Source organism: Magnolia sinica, chromosome 3 (genome assembly GCF_029962835.1).
Source record: "Magnolia sinica isolate HGM2019 chromosome 3, MsV1, whole genome shotgun sequence".
NCBI classification, from domain to species: domain Eukaryota; kingdom Viridiplantae; phylum Streptophyta; class Magnoliopsida; order Magnoliales; family Magnoliaceae; genus Magnolia; species Magnolia sinica.
Window position 1 is genome coordinate 97,895,291 of NC_080575.1, and position 5,512 is coordinate 97,900,802.

Sequence of the window (5,512 nt, forward strand, 5' to 3'; positions counted from 1 at the left end):
TTAATGCACGGTTCGTCATATTCTATCTCTAATAGCAAGCCCACCTTCGTCCTCTTTCCTAAGAAAAGCTCGTACTTAATACACCGTTAATTTCCTAATCTATTTCAAATCAATAGCATACATTTCATAGGAGGATAGGGAGATGTATCTTTTCTTCTTTCCTTTTCAACCAAAACCATCATCAGGAAATAAAATAAAAAGAATAAAAATTCAAGTCTTTGCAACTGCCCTTTGAAGGTGCGAATCTCACACATGGAAAGGAAATTTTGGGAATGGTTTTCTTTCAGCAAAAAGCATATTGAAAAAAAAAAAATCTAAACTAAATTGCTAACTCTCAAAGAATATATATATATATATATATATATATATATATATATATATATATATATATATATATATATATATAATGAAATCCCTGAAGATAGCAATAGCTGCTGTTATGAAAAACAAACGATTTGAGGCAACAACCCAACAAAAACCCAATAGCAAATAAAATTAAAAATAAATAAAAAAACAAAATCAAATAAAGATTGCTGCTTCTCTGCAATAAAAGAAAACAACAATCAAGCCATGGACAGTAGGGCAGGCCAAATGAACAGTCTGGATATCCCGTGGAGTTCTGATCCATCGACATTAGGGCACGCCAAATGAAGAGTATGGATCTCACTACATTAAATAGTCTGGTCAACTCGGGTAACTGATCCAGTCCGTTGATCTGATGGGCCTCACCACGGATTGGGAAAGCCCCAAGAAAAAATCTCCCACGGAGGAAGATCCGCCACCTGATCAACGCCAACAACAACAACAACAACAAATCAAAGCATATAGATAGAGACAGAGCTAAAATCATCTACCTTGGTGAGGACGCTGCCTGACTGCATTGGAGAGCTTCAAACATGGAAAGGGAAGGAAGAGAGTTTTGGAGGAAGACGATAATGGGAGAGACGGAGAGCGTTGCCCGGGTCTCAAGGACCCGCCCTACGGCCTACAAACCCGGAGAGCCTGTCCGAAATCCGATTCCCTCTGGGCGGAAGCGGATTGCGTGGTGTGCCACACACCACCAACCTCGGTGGTGTGTTGACGTCACCTAGTTCTGTGGGTCCCACAAGGATGTATGTAATACATTCTCACCGTCCATACATTTTTTAATATTATTTTAGAGCAAGGTACTAAAACTAGGAGGATCCACAGCTCAAGCAGACCACAAAAGAGAAAGCAGTGGGGATTGAGCGCCTACCATTGAAATCATCCAAGGGCCCACAAAGGTTTTGGATCAAGCTGATATTTGTGTTTTCCCTTCAGATGAACAGGTTGGATGGAAAATAAACATCATGGGGGGCCCTGGGAAGATTTCAACCGTAGCATCATTGTCTCTACTGCTTTCCGGATGGACGGTGTGGACATAATACATATATCATGGTGGGGCCCACAAAACTTGTCGACGTCAACACACCTCCGAAGTCGGTGGCATGTGGCGCACGCTTCCTGGGACAACGTCGTCGAAGATGGAAACGGATTGGCCACTCCCCCTGCCACCAGCCCCGTGGCTGATGTTTGGTTATCTGTGGGCCCCACCATGATGTATGTATTTCATCCATGCGGTTCATCAATTTTTAAAGATCATTTTAAGTCTTGATTCAAAATATTAGAAGGATAGAAATCTCAGGTGGACCACACCACAGGAAAACAATAATGATTGGATATGCTCCATTAAAATCCTCCTAAGGCCCATTATACTGTTTATTCAACATCCAATCTGTTGATTAGGTCATACAGACCCAGATGAAGGGAAAAGACAAAGATCAGTTTGATCCAAAACTTTTATGACCCCCAAAAAGTTTTTAATGGTCAAAGTTCATTCAACACTGATTCATATAATGTGATCCACTATAGATTGGGATATACCTCATTTTTTGTCTCATACCATAAAATGATCTAGAAAAAATAGATGGACGGCATGGATGAAACACATACATCATGATAGGGCCCACACAGCACCGACCACCAGCCATTGGCTGGTGGCAGGGGGAGTAGCCGATCCGATTCCGTCGAAGATACGGTATTTTACATGGCCGCAACCATGGTAGGATGGCCCACCATTTGTAAAGCTACAGTCATTGATGAAGTCATCATTATTATTGGATCCAGCAAGGAAAAAAATGATGGACGGTTATGATCATCAGATGGGAGTATCATCCACCACAGGGCCGGATCATCAGAATGCTGGCTCCACATGCTCAGTTTATTTGGATGTGATCAATGGTCCACATTAATGGGCAGGAGATCGTACGGTTAGAGTATGAAGAGTCTTACTATGGTAGAGCCATCTCTCCACAGGACACGTCGCAGGGTGATGTATTGATCGGGCCCGCGGATAGCTCCCCTTTTCAAAATGCATGAGACAATCCTATCCGTTATTTTTTCTACCGTTCATCCCCACCGCATATTTCACGGTTAGCTGTTTTTGTTTTCCACCGTCAATTTAATGGTCAAATATCAAATGGATAGAATTGTCTACTAGGTGTGATTTTGAGAAATAAACCATCCACGTTAAGGCCCCAGATATGAACGGACCTGATTTTCGCATCGCCTATGACACGTGTCCTGTGGAGAGATGGCTATATCCTATCCTCACATCCAAATCAGGGATGCGGGCGCAGCTATTACTCTTGAGGAGGAATTACCGGATCCGGAATAGAAAATATGAACAGTGTATTCTGATTGTGGGTCCAAACAAGTGGGCCTTATAAGTGATCCGAACCGTTGATCTGATGAGAACCATCTTGGATGGGCCATATTTAAAAAATTCTTCTATATTGGAAGATTCTAATCACCAGCCTTGGTAATTTTCTCATATTAACGTTGTCGTGGACCATTGTTGAATCTATCTTCTGAGCCGAGTATTTGCAGACAACAGTTGAAAGTTTGGGATTGCGTTAACACTGTGGAACGGTCCATCCACAGAGGAACCTACAGATCAACGGTCTAGATCACTGAGCCTTGGGTCCATCTCTACAAACTAAAAGCCCCAGGATAACAAGCTTATCCTTGGGTTGAGGATCATATAATTGCAGGATTGACGTCACATCGGTTCTGGCGGAAGGTCTCCCGAACATAACCGTCTTCTTTTTTGTTTTTAGTGATGGATCAACTGCTCAGGCCTATGTTTCAGGCTTTCAGTTTTTACAAGTAAGGCCCACCTTTTATTGATCCAAGCCGTTGATATGAATGGAATCACTATGGATGGCCATGGAAATAAAAATCCCCAAGATTTAAAAAAATCTAGGCATTGAATATTTGGACTTTTAATTGGTTTTAGTTATCCTGTTTCTTCGTTGGCCACCTACTTAAGGGTTTTAGGTCATTTTCATCTGGGAGATCATTGGTGGATCGATAGCATAATCTCAAAGGTTTGGATCGCTAATCAATGGGCCCCGTTTATACAAACTGATACCTGAACGCTACCGTACAATCTCTCCCGCTAGTATTTTGTAACGCAGAATTTCTGACCTTATTCAAGACGTGATTGCATTCACCACGCACCTTTTGTTGCATCCAGATTCATCCAATCATCAGATAACGACGCGGATTGCGTCCTATCCCGGCCAGTCTCCAGCTGAGAACGGGCAGGAACTTTGAGTGGCCACCGTGATGTATGGTTCTTATCCACACCGTCCATCCATTTGTTTGCATCATTTTAGGGCATAAGCCCCACAATGAGGTAGATCCGAGGTTCAAGCGGACCACACCAGAGATGACTCTTGCATTTAACGCAACCCAAGCTCACTATTTGGTGTGGTCCAATTGAGCGTTGGATCTGCTTCAATTTTTGGATTCGTACCTTATAATGATCTGAGAAAATGGATAGACGGCGTGGATAAACAGATACATCACGGTGGACCCCACAGGAGCTCTGGTTGGATGGCTTATCGTCCGACCAGGGTTCGGACGCAATCCGCTTCCCTTAAATATAGGTTACCTTTTCATTTCGTTGATAATAAATGAAAATCGGATTGCGTACTGAGTTACGCTCTTATCGTACTGAGTAAACTCAGTTGGGCCCACCGTGAATGTATTTGTCTTATCTACTCCGTCCATCCGTTTCTTCAGATCATTTTAGTAGTTGATCCCAAAATTGAGGTATATCTAAAGCTCAAGTGGATCATACCACATGAAACCGTGGGAATAATGGTTTCCAACGTTGAAACCTTTCTATGGCCCACAGTGATGTTTATTTGTCATCTAAACTGTTCATAATATCACAAAGACATGGATGAAGTGAAATCACAAATATCAGATTCATCTAAAACTTCTATGGCCCCCATGAAATTTTCAATGGTAAATGTTCAATTCACACTGTTTTCGGTGGTGTGGTCCATTTTATCTTTGGATATGCTTCATTTTTTTCGCTAAAGACCTAAACTTATCTGCTAAAATGTACGGACGGAGTGGATAAAATGCATGAATGACTATGGGACCCACAGAGTTTACTCAGTACGCTAAGCGTACTGAGTTACTCAGTACGCAATCCACTTCCTAATAAATTGTGCTAAACTATCAATAGAGTCGAGGTTGATAATAAATGGTGTTAAACTATCCATGGAGTCCAAGGTTGAAATTCAACTTGTTATCATGGTGTGATTTTCTAGCATTCGCCGTGTATAATGGAGTCCAGATAATGTGCCTAACAGATGAGTAGTCAACATTCCAAGAATGGCTGGCATTACTACTGTTGAAAAAAAAAAAGTTCGAGTGCCATGACAATTCAGGTGGAAGATTGAAGAGGCGATTTGCTGTGCAAATAATCTAGGTCACTCATCAAGTGGGTCCCACATGAGAATTCCCTAAACCAAATAATAAAGCCAATCCCCTCAACCAGGCAGGGCTTGTGTATGATGAGAATGGACCGTTAGGAAATGATAATATGACCAATACACATGGAGTAGCATCTGAGCCAAAAATAAAATCTCTTTGCGAGAAAGAAAAGATTAATACAACAGTAAATAAAAACCGTCCTCCCGGTACTATATGATAATGCAATTGTTTGAAACGTGAAGATATATAAGTTGTAAACTGCACTGAAATGGACTAGTGTGACAATAGTTAGTGATCTAAACCACTCATCTGTCAACAGTTGGTGCTGCTACACTAAGCATGGTTTCTTAAATGGCCCAAGAGAAGTAACAATTTTTTAACAGGCTCTTCCGCTGTTTTAGCCCAAAAAAAAAAAAAAAAAAGAAGAAAGAAAAGAGCATTGACTTCTGTTGTTTTTAAATTTCCTCAAAACTCCAATGAATGCTGTTTTCTTCCAGCATGCTAAGCTAACCAACCATGTCTCACTCCCGGAAATTTTACAGGTGGCATACATGTAACTCAAACTAAACCTTTCAAATCATGGGGCTCATCTTAGGTGGGACACAGACCAAAATTTACTATCTGGCTGGCCAATTGGAGGATATCAAATTGGCAGTTACAGTGCAAAAATAGTTAACAGTCTTAAACACAACAAACA

General features: G+C 41.3%; 1 protein-coding gene across 3 annotated transcripts in view; it reads right to left on the reverse strand.

Moving 5' to 3' along the window:
- The window catches only part of LOC131240356 (clathrin interactor EPSIN 2-like), a 38,806-nt gene extending 37,798 nt beyond the window's left edge, over positions 1-1,008 (reverse strand). For all 3 annotated transcript variants that reach the window (XM_058238526.1, XM_058238527.1, XM_058238525.1), the window contains exon 1: positions 855-1,008. The gene's annotated coding sequence lies outside the window, so the exon portion shown is untranslated. The remainder of the gene's footprint in view (positions 1-854) is intronic.
- Positions 1,009-5,512: the final 4,504 nt, after the last annotated feature.